The sequence below is a fragment of the Protopterus annectens genome, chromosome 14.part0, assembly GCF_019279795.1.
Source record: "Protopterus annectens isolate FY-2018-M chromosome 14.part0, PAN1.0, whole genome shotgun sequence".
NCBI lineage: Eukaryota > Metazoa > Chordata > Ceratodontiformes > Protopteridae > Protopterus > Protopterus annectens.
In genome coordinates this window covers 920,698,568-920,719,584 of record NC_056748.1, presented here as the reverse complement: position 1 = coordinate 920,719,584, position 21,017 = coordinate 920,698,568, and the positions used below count along the sequence as shown (strand labels likewise).

At 38.8% G+C, this 21,017-nt stretch overlaps 1 protein-coding gene across 1 annotated transcript in view; it reads right to left on the bottom strand.

The window, feature by feature from the left end:
- Positions 1–10,762: 10,762 nt before the first annotated feature.
- Positions 10,763–21,017, bottom strand: part of ATP6V0E2 (ATPase H+ transporting V0 subunit e2) — a 200,737-nt gene continuing 190,482 nt past the window's right edge. The window contains exon 4 of the mRNA XM_044056720.1: positions 10,763–14,391. The gene's annotated coding sequence lies outside the window, so the exon portion shown is untranslated. The remainder of the gene's footprint in view (positions 14,392–21,017) is intronic.

Below are 21,017 nucleotides of genomic sequence, written 5' to 3'. Positions count from 1 at the left end.
GAGTGCAAATTCTTTTATATCTGCTGAATTATGGCCCCTCAAGATAACTCTCACTCTAGCAGATCAAAGGATGGAGATCCCTACTCACATGGAGTAAATAGGCATGATTTCAGTAGTGTAGCCTCCTTGTTGGTAAGACAGTCCGGGAAAAAGCACACACAAGAAAAAAATATTAACCCATGTGTAAGTGGAGTCCTTCAGGGCTCCCTATCCTCTTCTCTTTGACATCTACTTCTCAGACATGAAGACAGATGTCCAAGATTTGTGGTCAACTAATTTGTAGTTGACTGCAAACTGGGTACCAATACTGATTATCTCACAGACACTTATATTCTCCAAGAAGGGCTAAATGGATATGGTACCTGGTGTTCTGATTAGACAACACAAAAAAATGTAGCTGTATTTGTGAAACCAGTATTTCCTACGGATTAGCACATGAATGGAACCCTTCATACAGTCAATATTGTCTAAACATTCTGATACTTATGGGGACATGAGGAAATGAAGTTTTTAAGAAAATGGATCAAAATCGATTCTGTTATGGTAGCTAATGATATGTGGGAAGAGACTAAACAAAAGATAATACAAAAACTGAGAAGCTGGAAGCTCTTGTTTCTGGATATGAAAAGCAAGATACAAATTGAAAATGTTTTTAGTTCCTTTAGGTTTATATAGCGGTCAGGTATATTTTCACCAACCAGAGGAGAAGTTGTGGACAATAATTAATAAAGAATTCAAAGAATTTATCTGACAGGGGAAGAGGGCAAGGGCCAAGTGGGATAAATTGATCCTTTCAACAGAACAAGGTGGTTTAGGATTACCTGATTTCTTGGGACATTTTCCAGCTCACAGTTAAGGCTCATATATATAACACAAGCAGAAAGCTATATTTCAAAGTGGAATGGGATGATGATGAAACTGGGAAAAATCAAGAAATAGAGAGTGGAATTTTGGATGCAGATCCTTAAGGAGAATAACAGCAGCCATACAGATTATTATAAGATAATACAAATATATATATATTTATTATATTCATAAAATAGCAGAAAGTATTCCAAGAAATAAGCCAGCAAAAGAAAGGAGATTTTGCCACTAGGGATAACTGCAATTAGGGATATAGATAACAGGCAAGAGGGGGATGGAATTTACTTGAAAAAAGTAACAAAGGAACCAAGCTGTTGACAGCAGATAGAGAGGGAAAGGTAACACAATGGGAAGAGGCCAAGAAAACATTTGGACTGCAGGCTAGAGACTGCCTTCCCTGTCAGGGACTGATATTAGATTATAGGCAAACAGAATGGGAGGGGAAAGCCTAAGTGAAAGATATACTCTGATAGAGTTTTTAACTGAATCTAGAACAATAGCTGTGGTTAAAAAGGGGATAATTAGTAGGGCATATAAAACAGTGCACAATAACCCAGCCACTGGGGATGCACAAGCCAGTGCATTTCTTTGTGCCGGTCCCAAGCCCGGATAAATGGGGAGGGTTATGTTAGGAAGGGCATCCGGCATAAAATTTTGCCAAATCATACATGCAGACAACAGTACAGAAATACATACCGGATCAGTCGAGGCCCAGGTTAACAACGACCGCCACCAGTACTGTTAGTCAACAGGGTGCTGGCGGAAATTGGGCAACTGTTGGCCAAAGGAGGAGAAGAGGGGGAAGGCATGCCCGAAGGCAGGTAAAGGCTAGGACTGTGATAGTGAGGGTCGGAACTTTGAATGCTGGCAGTATGGCTGGTATAGGGAGAGAGCTAGCTGATATGATGGACCAAAGGAAGGTTGGTATATTGTGTGTGCAAAAGACCAGATGGAAGGGGAGCAAGGCTAGGTGTATCAGAGGTGGTTTCAAATTGTTTTATCATGGTGTGGATGGGAGGAGAAATGGCATAGGCATTATCCTGAAGGAACAGTATGCTAAGAGTGTTTTGGAGTTGAAAAGAGTGTTGGATAGAGTGATGTTTATGAAGCTGGAAATTGATGGTGTAATGATGAATGTTGTTAGTGCATATGCTCCACAAGTTGGGTGTGTGATGGATGAGAAATAAAACTTTTGGAGTGAGTTGGATGAAGTGGTGATGACTGTACCCAAGGGTGAGAGACTGGTGATTAGAGCAGATTTCAATGGGCATGTTGGTGAAGTGAACAGAGGGGATGAGAAAGTGATGGGTGGGTATGGTGTTAAGCAAAGGAATGCAGAAGGTCAGATGGTAGTGGATTTTGCAAAAAGGATGGACATGGCTGTGATGAATACATATTTTAACAAGAGGGAGGAGCATAGGGTGACATAGAAGAGTGGAGGAAGATGCACACAGGTGGATTATATCTTATGTAGAAGGGCCAGTCTGAAGGAGATTGGAGACTGTAAAGTGGTGGCATGGGAAAGTGTAGTTAGGCAGCATAGGATGATCTTTTGTAGGATGACATTGGTGATCAAGAAAAGGAGGATGAGTGTGAAGGCAGCACCAAGGATCAAATGGTGGAAATTGAAAAAGGGTAATTGTGAGGTGATGTTCAGGGAAGAGTTAAGACAGGCACTGGGTGGTAGTGAAGAGTTACCGAATAGCTGGGTAACTACAGCAGAGCTAGTAAGAGAGATGGCTAGAAAGGTGCTTGGTGTGACATCTGGAAAGAGGAAGGAGGACAAGGAAACCTGGCGGTGGAATGAAGAAGTACAGGAGAGTATACAGAGAAAGAGGTTGGCGAAGAAGTGGGATTGTCAAAGAAATGAACAAAGTAGACAAGAGTATAAGGAAATGAGGTGCATGGCAAAGAGAGAGGTGGTGAAGGCTAAGAATAAGGCATATGAAAAGTTGTATAAAAGGTTGGACACTAAGGAGGGAGAAAAGGACCTGTACTGATTGGCTAGACAGAGGGATGAAGCTAGTAAAGATATGTAGCAGGTAAGGGTGATAAAGGATGAGGGAAACATACTCACAAGTGAGGAGAGTGTGTTGAGCAGATGGAAAGAGTACTTTGAGGGGTTGATGAATGAAGAGAATGAGAGGGAGAGAAGGTTTGATGATGTGCGGATAGTGAATCATAAAGTGCAGTGGATTAGCAAGGAGGAAGTAAGGATAGCTATGAAGAGGATGAATAACGGAAAGGCTGTTAGTCCAGATGATATACCTGTGGAAGCATGGAGGTGTTTAGGTGAAATGGCAGTGGAGTTAACTAGAATGTTTAATGAAATCTTGGAAAGTGAGAGGATGCCTGAGGAATGGAGAAAAAGTTTTTTGGTACCAATTTTTAAGAATAAGTGTGATGTGCAGAGCTGTAGTAACTACAGGGGGATTAAATTGATCAGTCGCAGCATGAAGTTATGGGAAAGAGTAGTGGAAGCTAGGTTAAGAAGGGAGGTGATGATTAGTGATCAGCAGTATGGTTTCATGCCAGGAAAGAGCACTACAGATGTGATGTTTGCTCTGAGAGTGTTGATGCAGAAGTACAGAGAAGGTCAGAAGGAGTTGCATTGTGTCTTTGTGGATTTAGAAAAAGCATATTACAGGGTGCCTAGAGAGATGTTATGGTATTGTATGAGGAAGTCGGGAGTGTCAGAGAAGTATTTAAGAGTGGTACAGGATATGTACGAGGGTAGTGTGACAGCGGTGAGGTCTGCGGTGGGAGTGACAGATTCGTTTAAGGTGGAGGTGGGATTACATCAAGGATCAGCTCTGAGCCCTTTCTTATTTGCAATGGTGATGGACAGGTTGACAGACGAGATCAGACAGGAGTCCCCATGGACTATGATGTTTGCAGATGACATTGTGATCTGTAGTGATAGTAGGGAACAGGTGGAGGAGACCCTGGAGAGGTGGAGATATGCTCTAGAAAGAAGAGGAATGAAGGTCAGCAGGACTAAGACAGAATATATGTGTGTGAATGAGAGGGAGGATAGAGGAAAGGTGAGTATGCAGGGAATAGAGGTGGCGAAGGTGGATGAGTTTAAATACTTGGGATCAACAGTTCAGAGTAATGGTGAGTGTGGAAAAGAGGTAAAGAAGAGAGTACAGGCAGGATGGAGTGGGTGGAGAAGAGTGTCAGGAGTGATTTGTGACAGACGAGTACCAGTAAGAGTGAAAGGGAAGGTCTACAAGAAGGTAGTGAGACCAGCTATGTTATATGGGTTGGAGACAGTGGCATTAACAAAAAGGCAGGAGTCAGAGCGTGACGTGGCAGAGTTGAAGATGTTAAGATTTGCACTGGGTGTGACGAGGATGGACAGGATTAGGAATAAGTATATTAGAGGGTCAGCCCAGGTTGAAAGGTTTGGAGACAAAGCCAGAGAGGCAAGATTATGTTGGTTTGGACATGTGCTGAGGAGGGATGCAGAGTATATTGGGAAAAAGATGCTAAGGATGAAGCTGCCGGGTAACAGGAAAAGAGGGAGGCCTAAGATAAGGTTTATGGATGTGGTGAGAGAGGACATGCAGGTGGTTGGTGTGACAAAGCAAGATGCAGAGGACAGGAAGAAATAGTAACAGTTTATCTGCTGTGGCAACCCCTAACGGAAGCAGCCGAAAAAAGAAGATAAAACAGTGCACAATAACTACAGGAATCAATCAGGGGAAGTTAGAAAAGATTAGGGAGAGAGATTGGATAAGTACTTCACAAGAAACAATGGGAGGACATATGTATGGCTCTCAAGTATGCAACAAAATCTAAAAGATTTAGAATTTTGGGTTGGAAGTGTTTTCACTCCATAAAGAATTTTTCCTCAGGTAGATGGAAAATGTTAGTGGTGTGATCGGGAAGAAAGAGGTAACTAGAAACACGTTTTGGGTGTGTACTGAGTTGACAGTCTTCAAAATTTCCCTACAGAACACTCTGCCAGAAATATTGGGTGAGCAAATGGATATAACTAAGAAAATTATATTTTTGAGCTGGGATACAAGGTCTGAATTTCCTAGATATAGTAAGACCTTGCTAAGTTTAATTCTGGAGGCTGACAAAAAAGCAATTACTAGAAAATGGAAATCAAACTCTAAATCAACTGTATTTCAAATACTGAATACTATAATAAAGATAAAAGAACTGGAAAGTAGTGCAAGTGCAAATTACATAGCAAAAAAATGGAAATGTTGGGAAAAATATATGGAGAATAATGTTTTCATGGAGGAGCAAGATTTAAGAGAAGGCATGAATTGAACAATTTATGTAATGTTATTGATGTACACCTCCTTGTTCTATTTATATGGTATACAACAATATACATCAAGTACATTGTAAATGTAACTTGTTAATGTGGTTTGATTACTTTTATATAAAAGAGAGTTTGCCTAAGTCACAAGTGATAATTCAATAAAGCTGTTTAAAAAAGAGAGATGTCAGCTTACCGAGTTCAACTTGGAAGCTCATCCTGCTGAAAAGTTTTTTTTTTTTTTTGCTGGCTGGCATCCAAATGTATATATTCCAAATTCACAGTTGCACAAATACTAATGAAAGGAGAAATTCCAACAACAGAAAAGTCATCACTATTCTGACTTCCTCTGAATGATTTCTATAGCTATCATGCATTATTTAACACACAATACTAATTATCCCTTTTTAACAGCAGCTTCTGTTCTAGATTTAATTAAAATCTTAACCACTGCAAGCATTTAATCTAGGATTCCCCTATCCCTTTTCTCTTTGTATATACACCGATATCAATCCCTATTAGGGAAGGCAATCTCTGGCCTGCAATCCAAATGTCTTCGTGGCCTCTTTCCATTCTATTACCTTTCTCTCTATAATTATTTGTTCCCAATACCTTGATTCTTTTGCCTGCTTCCTCCAGTAAACTCCAACTCCCTCTTGCCTATTCTATGTACCCCTAATTGCAGTCATCCCTATTGGCATCTACTATTCCCATGTTGGCTTAGTTCTTAGTATATTTTCTGCTAGTTTATGAATTCAATATTCTGTATAACTATTGTTATTCTGCTTAAGGATCTGCATCCAAAATCCCACTCTTTCCTTATTTCTTGAATTACCCCCTGCTTCATTGACATCCCTTTCCAGTTTGAACTGTAGCATTCTGCTTGCATTATGTATAACAGCCTTAACCTGTAGCTCTAAAATATCCATCCAAATTCAGAAAATCCTAAACCTCCTTGTTCTATTGGGAAGATCAACTTATCCCAGTTGACTCTTGCCCTCCCAGATAAAATCCTTCAACTCTTTATTATTTACTACCTACAACTTCTTCTCTGGTTGATAAAAACATGACTGACCTGTGTATAAAACTAAAGGGATTAAAATAACACATTTTACTGCTTGTATCTTGCTATCCATATCAATGGGCAAGGGCTTCCAGTTTCTCACTTTTTGTATTATCTTTTCCTTAGTTTCTACCCACTTGTACTTAGCTGCCATAATAGAATCCTTTTTAATCCATATTCCTAAACAATTACTTTTATCATGTTCCCATAAATATATGTATTTCTGAACCAATTTGTGTTTGGGTATATAGTTAACAGCTATAGCCTTTGTTTTATCTTCACTAATTTTATATCCTGAACAAATATGGAACTGTCTCAAAATGTTCAACAGCACTGAGATGTCCTTTTCTGGGTCCATCAGACACAAAATAAAATTATCTGCAAATAAAGCCAACTTTTCTTGAACACCATACCAATTATATTCTTGAATTTTTGAGTCACTTATTTTCTTTGCCAATGTTTCTAAATATAATGTAAATAACAAACAGGAAATAGAACATCCCTGTCTAGTTCCTCTGTTCAGAAACAATTTATCAGACAGGAACCTTTACACTTTGATTTCTGCCTCTGATCCCTCACACAACCTTCTAATTAACCTTATTATTGTATTAGGAAATGCAAATTCTTGTATTGCCCTTCTCATAAAATCCCAGCTTACCCTGTCAAATGCTTTCTCTGCATCAAGACCCTCCAACAACAACAGTAGTATTTTCTTACATTCTGCTTTCCTTTGGAACATTGTTGTTCTATTAATGTTGTGAAATGCTTGCCACCCCACCACAAAACTACACCGGTCCATATCTATCAACTTTGGCATCACCTTTGCCATTCTTCTAGCCATTACAGACAAACACTTTATAATCCATGTTTAATTAAAATGGGCCTATACAAAGCTGGAACTGATGGGTCTTTACCATCTTTAGGTATTACAGACACCACAGTTTTTTCCAGGATGTTGGTGTCTCCCTTCTTTTTAAAATACTGTTAAACAATACCTTTCAGATCTTTATCATTTCCTTCTCTCTTATCTTCCAAACATCCACCAAAATATCATCAATTCCTGGAGACTTTTCTGCAGAGTGGTTACACATCACTGTTTTTTTTTTTATTTACTCCTATCTTAACTGTTGAGCATCATCTACATCTAACCTTGGCATACTTAAGCCTGCCATAAATATTTCTATTTTTGCTTTTTCTTGATTTCCCCACTTCTCTGCTTTATACATTTTTTTTATAAAATTCACGAAATATATCCAATACCTCTGCAGGTATTGTTATAGGCTTCCTATGTTTTGCAACAATCTTTTCTACTTTCTGTTGTCTACGTCATTGTGCCAAAAGATTTTTGTCTTCTGGATTTATGGAAAAAAAAAAAAAACAGTTGAAAGAGATATCTTTCTAAACTCATGCATATTATCCAGGTACTCCTTTATTTTCTCTTTAGCACTCTGCAATTGTTCCTCTTTTTATTCTGTGAGATTCCCATAATTTTATAATACTTTAAGCGTTGTCATCTCTTTAAATAAATCTTTACTTCTTAACCAGACCTCTTTTTCTTTTATTTCGACCCTATTTTCAAACTCCACTTTCATTTTATCCCACTCACTAGCTGTAATGCCTGGAGTAATTTCTATGTTCCCTAATAACTCCTGAATAATTTCAACTACCCATTCCTTAAATTCCTCTCTTTTTAACAGGTATGTGGGGAAGAGTCAGTGACTCACATTTACAGCATTACCCTGCATTTTTATCTTAGTAATTATTGGTGCATGATCTGAAATAGTTATTGGATGAGTGTCAAAGTTCTCAATTATGTACACATAATCCTGTAAAATATAATTTCTGTTTAGTGTAGGCCAGTTATCGTACACTGGGGAATAATATGTAAATTGTCTCATAGTTCCTACTACTGAATTCACATCTTTAATACCAAATATTTATATTTATAAATTTCTTCAGAAATCTGCCCACTTGCTATATTTTTCCCTTCTAGGTCCCTCAGATACATTCTCATTGTTGCAAATCAAATTCCAGTCCATACCTATAATTAATATTCCCTGCAAAAAGCAGATGACTTCTCCCATTTTTTAAGCTCCATAATAATATCAGCTTTAGGTGGAATATTAATTACATTCTAGAGTAATCCTCATCCTTTGCCAGTAGCCTCTTACTCCCACAAATCTGCAGTTATCTTTATTTCCCCTCTTCTATCACTGTTGGAGATTGTCTAGCAATTAATATAAGTACTCCTTTTTTCCTTTGTCCCCGATATTCTGCTTATTATCCATCCTGAAATCCTTTCTTTACAAAATTCACATGCTCAGTTCTTTTCAAATGTGTCTCCTGTAGCCTTACAATTTGCTCCCTGCATTTCTTAATATAATAAAATATTCTTATCTATACCTGTGAGACCATTCCTATTCCAAGATAAAATGGAAAATGTCACCATTATGGTACAAAGTCATGACTCCTACCTATTATATATGGCAACTTTTTAAAATGTCTATTTCCAACTTTTGTGATGCATGAATCTAGAAATAAAGAGGTTATAGTGCCCCTCTACTCGTCACTCATCACACACATCATAGAGTGCAATACCCCTCACAAGACACTTCCAAGAGCTGGAAAGACCACAAAAGCACCTCACCAAGAGGATTACTGGCCTCAAACATATGTCCTATGCAGCCCGACTGAAAAATCTCCAGCTGTACTCAGTGGCATATCGCTTACTCAGAGATGATCTCTGCCTGACTTACAAAGCCATGTCCAACTCAGAAATGATGGACATGCTCCACCTAAAGAAATCCAAGTCACTGCGAGCCACGTGCTCTAGTGAGCTAACCCTCGCCACAACAATAAATAGAACATGCTGGAGGGATAGATTCCTGTCACAGAGACTCCCCATGCTTTGGAACAAAATTCCTAACTACATTAGGCAGAAACCCTCACTAACACTCTTCAGGAGGAAACCTTAACGAGTGGATGGGTAACAGAAAATACACCTCTGGGATCACTTCATTGGCTCTGCTTGACAGAGGCTCAGTTAATCAATGGGGCAGCGAAAGCCAACACACTCTGGCTAGGCTTATAAATGCCCTCGGGCAGATAGCCTAGTACCTACCTATGAACCTATGCACCCAGTAATGTCTGGAAGGTCAATCACTAGCCTTGGAACCTATGTCACATTTTCTAGACTTTTTGTTTTAACAAAAACCCTGAAAAAAACACAAGCCCAAAATACTCCCATAACCTGTTAACTTAATACAAACACATAAAGCTATGCACATCTTCAAATAATGAAGTCCTGATAGGAACATTTGTCCCAAATAGACAGCTGCTGACATATGCCTTAATTAACTTGAAACTGAGGTTATCCATGCTAAGACTCACATTGCTGCATGTGCTTCTACTTACTGTAATTGTTGTCTGTTCTTTTTATATCTTTAATCCTCTCCAATTTTCATTGTAGAATATCAGTCCAACTGCTTATTTGTGCCTTCATAAAATTAATACAGTCAGTTCTTTCCAGTTTCTCAGGTACTACAGAAAAGCTCAGATTTTCCCTAGGTGCTAGGTCCTCAGTCTACCATTTTTTAAACATTCTTCTTGAGAAGTCTTATATTCAGCCAGACTCTTATTCATTTTGACCTCTGATTTTTGCAGTTTTATCAGCTCATCTGAATAGCTCTTTAAAGCATCCTCCATTTTCCCAGCCTTTTTGTTATTTGAGTTGGTATACTCTTTCAGTGTTTTGTTTATTTTAATCAGTACTGAACACATTTGACTTATTTTTTCCTCTATACTACTGGATGCCATGTCTTGCAACAAAGTTAGAGCTTGAACTGCTTTTAGCTAAACAGCTGCATGATGATTCCCATTCAGTGTTTTCTTTTCACCTTTTCTAGTTGGTTTTCTTTCAGGCTCCCTTAGTTTCTTCTTTGCTGGCATTCAGGCAGTGTACTTACTATACAGGAACAGAATTTGTTAAAAATGACAGAGTTCCTGGCCTCTGTGTTTCACTTTCTTTTTTCACACTGGGAGAGCTGAAGTTGAGCTGTTGCTCAGTGTGCAACCATCTTGCAAAGTCTCAAGGTGAGATCTCTTTAGATGAATGTCAGGGGACTCAGTTGAAGTGACACATAATATACTGAGCAGCTCACACAATTTCATAAAAGAAATCCCATAAGTACCCAAGCGTTTGATGCAGTTTATGCTTAGCAATATAGTGGTTTCAGGCTGTGCTCCTAAACTTTGTGTGATTTTCTCCACAACTTGTAACTCTTTTAATTCTGATTTTCAGTCTATAGTTTTCTAATTGTCTGACATCAGAGGATAAAAGCTGTGAAGTGTTGATGAGCTTCACACTGTAGTCCTGTGTTTGATTCCCCCAATTTCCACATACAAACTGTGTGACTTTGAGCAAGTCATTTAACCAGACATCAGTGCTTCCTGGTCACTCCTGAAAAGCAACACTTGTGTCCAGTGGATTTACCCAGTTAGCAAATATACAGAAAAAATATAAACATAAATGAAAGAAGGTAACAGTACACTTAGCGTATTCCTCCATCATAATAATATTTTATTTAATCAGTCCATGGGCTACAAAGCCCTCATTCAAGATACACCACATTACTTGTATCATACATAAAAATAATACATATTCATGATAATAAACACAAATACAATTATGTGAAGCAAACAGTCACAGCAAAGAATGTCAAATAAGATCCCATTAAAAAAGGACCAATGTTTCTTCTTCTATGGCAAACAATACTACGCATTTTTAGATTTATCTAGAAAACTAGATGTGGTACTCATTTGTGTTACTAAATATTCTGATACTTCAAATTAAACAGCTATTCTATTATAGTCAGATCTGGAATTCTTAAAATATGACACAACTGAATGTGCCACTTGACAGTAAGTAAAACATAAAATACTGCATGTTACTATCAACACAATTCTAGAATTAAGACATATAAACAAAACTGCAACCTTTTAACTTACCAACAGAACAGTTAAAATGGATGTTTTTTTCAAGCTTCTGAATTATTTTCCTGTAGTAAACCATAGCCTGAATGCCTGTGCAATTTCTTTTTTGTAACCTTTATATTACATCTCTATACTTTCTTTTTCCTTAAATAAGCTGATTATTCATTTACTGTAGTATCTAGGCAAATGAAATAAACCCAATGTTCCTTTTTAAAGTCATAAACTGGGTTCTGGATTAGAAGTGACAATAAATAAAATAGAACAGTTAATTATAACCAATAAATACATACATAAGCGAGATCAAATGACATCATACAGAAATAAATATCAGTGTTAGTCACAATATATATATATATATATATATATATATATATATATATATATATATATATCACATACATAAATAAAATGAATGTGCATCAAATTCTTGACAAATTGTTTACCACAAAGAAGCAGTGAACTAGAAAGTTTCCATTCCATTATAGGTCCATAATTTCAGGAGATGCAAACATCTGAATGTTGGTCTTTTCAAGGAAAAAAAATGCTATGCTGTTTCCCCGCTTGATCCCCTCAGCTCACTCATTTCGTAAAACAATACCTACTGTCTCCTCCCTTGGATGGGTAAACAGGTTCCATCCCTCCTCACCTTCCTATTTTACAACCTAGGTGCAATACTCAGATCTGCATCATTGAGAATGCAGGCAGATCTCTATCCCTGTGCAACAAGGAGATGGTTTGTTCCCGCCACATGTTAGTGTTCCTGGGGATAATTAAAATAAAATAAATGAGCACACCAATACTGATAATGCAAACTCAGCCATATATACCAGTCAGCAACTAGTCCGTTTTCTATCAAAGGGTCGAAAAGTATACATCTCTGTACCTCTGATCAGGCCGTTTCCAATGAATTAGAGGAACTGGTGTCAGCCTAGCAGTAAATGAGCTACTACTAAGTGTTCAAAAACTAAAGACTCTTGGTGTGCAGGGCTGAGCAGGAGCTGTAAAACAAGAAAAAAAACTCTTCTGTATAAAGGCTCTAGTGCTGATGTTGCCAAAAGCTAGAAGTACTAAAAGGATAACAAAGTTTACTTTTAGTGACAGCCCTTGTTGTAAAGGACATGGATGGCTTGTGGGGAAAAGGGGAAAAAGTAATGGTGAGTGGAACAGCAAGCTACTGCTGCACATTCATGCAGTCTTCTCTTCTGAAACCCACCAGTTTAAAATAAAATGGTCAGCCACTGATTCATGTGTGGAGCAAATCAGATGTACTTCCACCACTGAGCTTGTATTTAAGTTCTTGCTAAAAAGACCCTCAGCAGTCATCCTTTCCCAGATTAGACAAGGACCAGTATAGAAGGATAGTTATTGCCCTTACTCTGTGGTTCCAAAAGCGGTCTCAGACATAAGCATGAACCTCTGTGGAACACAGCAAAATTCCCAACAGTGAGAAGCATAAGTTGTGAAATATTTCTTGCAGGCTAATGACAATTTCATTCAATGGCACCAGCAGTGATCCCTTAAATAGGTGTGGTCCTACAGGGGGCAATTAAGGTAGCTAATGATCACAATGGTGATCCCTGGTGATAATGGGGGTTCAAAAAGACACTGATGCATCACAAGAACCATTAACTTCATTTCCAGCATTACAATACTTGAGTCTGTCCTCTCCAACCCAACCAGCTAGCCTCTCAACATCCAACTGATTATTTGGTTTTAACCACCCATCCTAGTTTTAGCACTTGACACTCTACATTCACTACCATGGGGTGGTTCACCCGCTTCCTGGTGTGTGTGTATGTGGGAGTGGGGTGGGGGCAGGAATACATATTTGTTAGATACACCTTTCTTTGTGTAGGTGGCAAAATGTGAATGTCCATCACGGACTAGCAGGCTGGCTGTTATTTTCAGTCAATTCAGATTTCTGCTACAGTCCACTTCTCCCGCCCTCTGATAATCAGCAGATGTGATGTGATGCCTAATATGTAGGTGCAGAATGTATACACTCTTTGGTAGGCACAGCATATCTCAAACTCTCTGAACAAGGTGCTGGGCGCACCTGAATATCATTACTGTAGCAGGAGTCTCTCCACCATCTTTTATACCCCAGAATGAGCGAGTGGACAATGGCACTCAATCCACACCTTCTATTTTCAAGAATCCTTCTCCAGAAATGGTCTTACTGAACAAACTTAGGTAAAACAGACTGCACCACAGAGATGAGGCTGACAGTCCCACATTTACTACCACTTGAAATAGGAAACATAACTACAAGCAGAGAGATGGAAAGTAGACAAAACTCAGATACACAATACTTTTTAAAATAACAACAAGAATTTAAAAGAGTTTGAAAAAAATCTGAGCTTACTGAAAGTGACCTCACATGGTCAGGACATTGGGATGAACTGTTGCAAAACAGAAATTACTTCAAAGTTTATAAATTGAAACATGAAGATAACAGGCTGCAGCTTTTCAAAAGCACAGACTCAAGTTTGCTCTAATGCAAAAAACAAAGCAGAATTAGAAAGGAAGTGTGCTGTGTGAACCTGACTGTGTAGTAATTGATTAGGATATGGCCAGAAGTTCTACTTCCCTTCTAGAACTGTCTTTTTCCCCTAAAGATAAGTTTACTTTTGAACTAGATGGTGTGCTCCAGAACAAAGGCATAATGCACAGAGAAAACATCCAAAGAAAATAACAAGTGTTTCAGAGAACAGAAACAAAGTGAACATTTTCTCAGATTATATCACCAAAACAACTTTTGTTCCATTCTCCCTCTCTCATCACTCTTCACACTGAAGATAAATTTATGTCCATGTTTGTGCATTTAAAGTTGATATGCTATAACTACAAACTGTTTAATAATGTTCAATTCACTTGGTAGGGTAAATGATCAGATACTGCATTACTCTACACCCAGAGCTATATCACTAGATGGTAATTTCTATATATTCTGGTCAAATGTCTGTGCTGTACACTCTTTTTTTTCAGTTGTATTGAATATGCCTTGGTTTTTCATGAAAGATGTTTGGTGGAATCCACTGCTGATACAGGAAAGGCTGTAATCAACTGTAATGCATACTGCAGCTCCATGGATAAAGGTGTTGAAGGACTTTATGTCAAGAATTTGCACCATCATGTTCTACTGCTCCAAAGAATAACTGTAAACGGAGAGACAACACTGGTCTATGACAACCTGTGGAAATAAAAAAAAACAAGACCACTATCAAAAACTATCCACGTTAGAACTGGTTCTGCCATTTATCTTGTCGCTCACAACAAGGAATGGAATTGTTAAAAGCTGAAAAACTTCAAAGATAACACCAATCCTGAAAAAATGCAAAATTAAAACCACATATTTAATTTGTCATACAAAGCTACAAATACAGCTTAAAAAGTTACAACACAATTAGCTATACTCAAGATTTCAACAGACAATAAAGGTGGTTATAAATCGTCAAAGAATTTCTTAAATGTAGCCACACTATTTAAATACCTACATCTACTGCTACTTGAAGAGATTGCTGTTATTTTTTATTACTTTTGTGACAAGTTAGTTTGACTGTAGGCAGCAGTGTGATGTTTAGCAATGTTAGGATTTCAAGTTGTTACCAGATGGGTTTGCCTTATGCATGTTCTCCTTGCATCTGAATGATTTTCCAATTGATGTTCCTCTTTCCCACATTACTAAGAAATCTGGAAAAGAGAAATTGTAATTCTTCAAAGTGGCTCCAGTTGTGTGTGTGTGTGTGTGTGTGTGTGTGTGTGTGTGTGTGTGTGTGTGTGTGTGTGTGTGTGTGTGTGTGTGTGTGTGTGTGTGCGCATAAGTGCAAATGAGAAGGGATGTAGACTGGCACACTGAGGGGAGAGATTTTTTTGCTGTTTTGTTTTTTCTGAGAGGGGGCTGTTTCCAGTAGTTTTCCTTGTTTTGCAATCATGAATTTTACAAAGACAGCCTTAAAGTAAAGCTTCTTTAAAGTGTTTTTGCTTTGGGGACCCTTCTCCTGTTGTGTGTGCAACGAACGGAAAATGGTTATTAACTTCCACCAGCTTTAGATGAAAGAATACTACACGAATGCCTGAAATATAAACTGTAAATCTGTAGATACGTTAGTGACTTGGAAAAGGAAGGACATGCGCTGGCATTCACCATTTCAGGCTAAGCAGAAAACATAGCTTTGGAAATATACGCTCAGAAACTGAAACAAGATACATGTATGGATATACTGAATAAAATACTGGATATACAGAATAAAATATTTGATGAAGCACTCCTAAAAGAGGAGAAACATAAAGCTTACAAGGCATACATATTGACTGATTACAGTTACTGGAGACTGTACTGTTCTTATAGTAAAAGTATAACTATTACAAAAACTACACGACTCTGCTTGGTGCAATACTGCCCTTTAACATTTTCCAAGCTTACCAAGTGAAAAGGATGAGGCTCCATGAACCCTTGCAGAATGTTTCTAGCAAAGCCTGTCCAAGACCAGGAGAAGGAGTCTAGTTTATAGTGATTTATAAAACTGTACACAGAGGACCAAGTTGCTACTTCTATAATCCAACACTTTCAAAAAATGTACAAATGAAGCCAAGGACCTTACAGAATGAGCGCCTTGACCCTGTCTAGAATTGCCTTGTTGTGGTGGATATAACAACAAAAATGCAAGAGACAACCACTTGGAAATAGTCTGCTTTGGCACAGGTTGACCTTTTTCTTACCTTCATAAGAAATGGACATCTGCTCATAAGTCCTGAAAAATTTTGTTCTGTCAAGATAGAGCCAGAGTTATCTGTGGACATTCATGGTACTGAGTATCTTTTATCTCCCATTTTTAGGTTCGGAAAGAAGACAATGAGATGGATAGCTTGGCTCAAAGTAAACTCAGACACCACTTGAGGCATAAATGAAGGATTACTTCTTAAGGAAACCTTATATTTGTAGAAAATGAGACGGGGTTGATCTGCTATAAGATATTGCAACTCAGATACTCTTCTTGCAGAAGTCAGAGTAATGAGTAAGACTGTCTTCCATGTTAAGAACCTGAATTCAGCCTGATGAGCCAGTTCAAATGGAGCAGAAGTTAGTTTTTCAAACAAAAATTAAGATTCCAAGGAGGAGCAAACCTGTATTCTAGGAGACTTGGTATGCAACACCCCTTTCAAAAACATTTTCACATGACACTGCACTGAAAGACAGGGATCCATGGGCAAATGTGCTGACAAATGAACCTTGATGGAGGAATAAGACAGGCCAGAAGATAGTAACTCAGACAGTTAATGCAGAATCAGAGAAACATTAGTCTCTGAATGGGTGCTGGTTCCTTTCTTGGCATCATCTAGAACCCCTTTTGCTTTTGCATTTAGTAATATATGATTTTCTTAGTAGTAGGGTCTATTGCCTCCTTTACTACCTGCTGCACTTCCTCAGAAAAAGTGTACCTAAACAGTATTAAGATTCCATCATCCAGACAGTTAAATGTAGTAGTCTGGGGTCAGGATATATCAAACACCCCTTGTCTTGTGTGGGTAGTTCCAGTCTGTGAGGAAGCTTGTGGTAACTGTCCCTAGCCATTTCCAAAAGAAGGAAGAACCATTGTTTCCTGGGCCATAAGTAAGTCACTATAATGACGTTTGCAGAGTCATTCTGAGTCTTCAGAATAGCCCTAAATATTAGCAGAAAGGGTGGAAAAGCATACAGAAAAATTTCTGTCCAAGGAAAAGAAAAAAACATCTGTCTTCCAAGCCTTCTTACATGGGAGTCCTGAAAGAAGTTTTTCAAATGATTTTTAAGTGTAGCTGAAAAGATCTATTTGAGGTATTCCAACGACTGGATCCATTACTGGGAGACTCCCCATTTTATTTTCTATTCATAAGCGTCTGCCCTGGTCCTATCCAGCTTGTCTGATACAGTTTTGCTCTGATGGCACATGGAAGATGCCTACAGAGTGATATTGTGCTGAAAAGCTATATCCCGGGCTATCACTGCTAACCTGCACACAAAGTAAGATCTTACTCCACTGTCTGTATATCACATCACTGTGGTGTTGTCTGTGAACACTAGTAGAGGTCCCAGGGACTACTAATGATAGAGATAGTTGACAGTATGTATAAAAAAAGTACAGTTTTGTACCTACCATAAATGTAGATGTCCGATAGGTATGCATCTGCAGTCATAACATATGGGACACAACCACCCAAATGGCTTTTCTGTACTATGTCCTTCAAGGATGCATCTGCAGTCATAACATATGGGTAGAATACCATAGCCAATCTGGGGGAGGAGGTACTAAGAAAAGGATGGTGTAGTTAAGATTCCCTGCAGGACTGCAGTTGCAAACCCTGCTCTGGATCTAGAGTATAAAGGTAAATTGTAATGCTTGGCAAATGTATGCATGGAGCTCCAAGTAGCAGCTTCTAAAATGTCTTTGGTAGCCACAGGCTGTAGTGGTGGGAACTGTCTTTCCATGAAAGGAGTAGCCAATTTCATCCATTTTGAAATTGTCTGTGAAATTGCTCTTCCTTGCACCCCAGTTGCATATGCTAAAGTTGGTCAGTTTTTCTGCTAGTTTTTGTTCTGTCCAAGTAGTATCGTAGTTGTCTGTTGTATATCCAGGGTGTGTTTTTCCTCTATTCTGTGGATTAGGAAGAACATAGGCAAGTGAATAGCTTGGTTCAAGGATACCCTAGATACCCACCTTTGGCAAAAAAGTAGGATTGGTCTTAGTGACACCCTGTCCTGGTGGAAAATAAGAAAAGGCTGTACTTTGTAACTCAGATACTCTTCTTGCTGAAGTGATTGCCAGAAGGAATGCAGTTTTCAAGAAAAGTTGAGATCCCAGGCAGGTGGTTTAATATTTTGATCCCTCTCAGAAATATTCTGCTGAAATTGCATGAATCTTAATGGAAGAGTAGGACAGGCCATTGTGGAACAATTCTGCTAAGTATTCTAGGATATGCATTAGGTTTGCCACTGTGACATCTGTGCCCTTTGATGTGCTCCAAATGAGAAATCTCTTCCATTTAGCTGAGTATGTCGGATAATGTCCTTCACCCTCTGAGATAAAACAGTTTGATTGGGATTTAAGGAATTTTCCAGGCAGTTAGCTGCAATGTTTTCAAGTTGGGATGCAGGGTCTTGAAATTGTTAAGAGGCCATAGGGGGAGGCCATGATTTTGCCTGAGACATGCTTCTCAATAATGGATACCAGTGTTGTCTTGGCCAGTCCGAGCTATTAGTATCACTTTTGGTTGTTCCTCCCTGATCTTCAGTAGAACCTTGTACATCAATGGGAGAGGTGGGAAGGCATATACTGTTAGCTTTCCAGCTGAAAGCTTGTGGGTGGTATGTCCTTGAGCAGAATGTCTTCAGTTGATGACCCATGTCTTTGTTATGAGTTGGAAGATGTCTGGGTGCAGCATCCATTCATGTGCATCCATGGTAGTTCTGTTGGGCCTGTAGTTGGATATTGAGATTCAGGCATAGTTCCCACAGATTCATAGCCATCCCCTTATTAGCAGATGTCCTTGTTGGTTGGTTTATGTGCATGCTTAGGCCATAGGCCTTGGATACATTGTCCTCCATGTGTAAAGGCAACCTCTGTTGGACTGGCAGGCCTGAGCCCACCACATTTTGAAGGCATGGAATGATTGGTATCATGGTTTCTAAACTGTGACTGCTGAGACCATAAAACTCTGGAGGTACCATTGTAATTTCTCATATGCAGCCTGGCATGCAATTATTAGGATTATGATCCTTAAACATTTTTTACATTCATGTATTTTGGTCTGTCTTTTCTGTTCCAAAGACCCTACACTTTTTTCCACACAAATTCTCCCCAAGCAAATTTAGAAGATAGTCAACAAGACTTGTTAGACTCCTTTATTCTGGGGTCATACCTCTTTTCTTCTCAGCACTTCCCTTCCATTGTTTTTTTTTTTTTTTTTAAGTCTGCTTACCAGCGGTTTGCTGTCTGCTTGTTTTGCTTTTGTAAAACGTTATAGAAATAGCATTAAACCCCTTGACAAAGAAGGCTGAAATATCTGTGAAACTCCCTGAATTAGCTTGCCTCTTATTATGCTTCTTAAGGACTTCTGAAGCATACAGTCCAAAACCTACCTCTCTATCTGAGGAGGATTAAAAATGTCAAATTTAACATCCTCAGGAAGGTTTTGAGAATGCAATCAAGCAAACCTCTTCATAACCACTTATACAAAAAAAACAGTCACAAGTGGAGTCCCTCAGGGTTTAGTGCTGGGACCTCTCCTGTTTGGCATCTAATTTCTCTGAAGAAAACACCAATACTAAAGGGCGCTGACTATGTTTGCAGATGACTGCACATTAGTAGCAGTCATTGAATCCCCAAATGACTTGGCCATCCTGCAGAAAGCTTTGTTCCAAGCAAATAACTGGTGCCAAATCATGGACCGAAACTGAATTCCAAAAACTGCATTACTGTATCCTTTAGGAGCTTCTCTATCCTGGGGAAAGTACAGTATAAAATCTTAGCATAACAGTAGATGCCTTTCTCTTCACTGCTGCAGTATTCCTAACAGAAGGGATCTCCTGCCAGTGATAGCCCAATTATCCAGTCAGTATGCCAAAGCTTTTAGTACTTATAGATGCCATACATCACATGTACACTCCCTGCACAAGGCATAGAGCATTAAGGTGACATATGGGCACACACACAGAGCTGAAAAAGCTCCAGGAGGAACAGAATGTCCCTAGGGACCAGGATGAACATATACACTGAGACGGAGAAAAGGGAGAACAGCCCCAAAGTCAGGAGGGCAAGAAGGAACAGGCTCGGGAAGATGGTGCAGGAGGGAGGGAGAGAATATTGAAACAGTGAAGAAAAGGACATCTACTGTTATGCTAAAAGTTTACACAGCTGTACTGTTCTTCCATATCACTGTTGCAGTATTCCTAACAGAAGGGAGAGTACAAATGCTCAAGAAGAAACCTGGGAGGAGGATGGCACTGAAGAGCCCACCAAAAACCCATGCAGAACAACCCTGGTAAAACTGGCTCTAGCCCTGAAAATAATATCTAACTTGTAATGCTTGGTAAAAGTATGAACTGAATGCCTCAAGGATGGAATTAATATCTACTCTCTTGAAATGAGCACCAGAGGAGGTTAACATCCCTGGTAGAATGAGCCTTTACAGGGGAGGAAAGATACTTACCATGAAAAAAATAACAAAAAGAAATGGCCTTAGAAATCCAGGACAAGATGGTTTGCTTAGAAACAGACAAGCCCAAACAGCTGGGATGAAAGGAAACAAAAAGCTGCTCAGATTTGTGAATATCTTTAGTTTTATCCAAATAATATCTAAGCTGTCTATGCAAATTCAAGGTGTGAAGAAACGTCTCACTGGTAGAATGCAGAGAAGGAAAAAAAGGAAGGCAACTAAAAAGATTAAGAGACAATTCATTGACCACCTTGGGCATAAAAGAAGGATTAGTATGAAGAGACGCCCTGTCTGCAAAATACTAAAAAAAGAGGAATAGTCATAAGAGTCAGAAGCTCAGTCACTCTTTTAGCTGAAGTGAGGGATAAAAAAAGAACAGTCTTCCAAGTACAATGTTGTATGGAAGCAGCAGGCTTAAAAGAAGCCTTCCTGCGAGGCTTAATATGAAGGGTGCCTTTAAGAAATTGCTTGACCTTAAATCTAGAGGCCAGAGGAGAATCTAAGGGCAGACAAGCAGAAATTTATGATAGGTGAGTTTTAACTGATGAATATGCCAAAACTAGAATGCAGCAGATCACACAAATACGACAGAACCATAGGAACTTGCACAGGTAAGGCATCTTG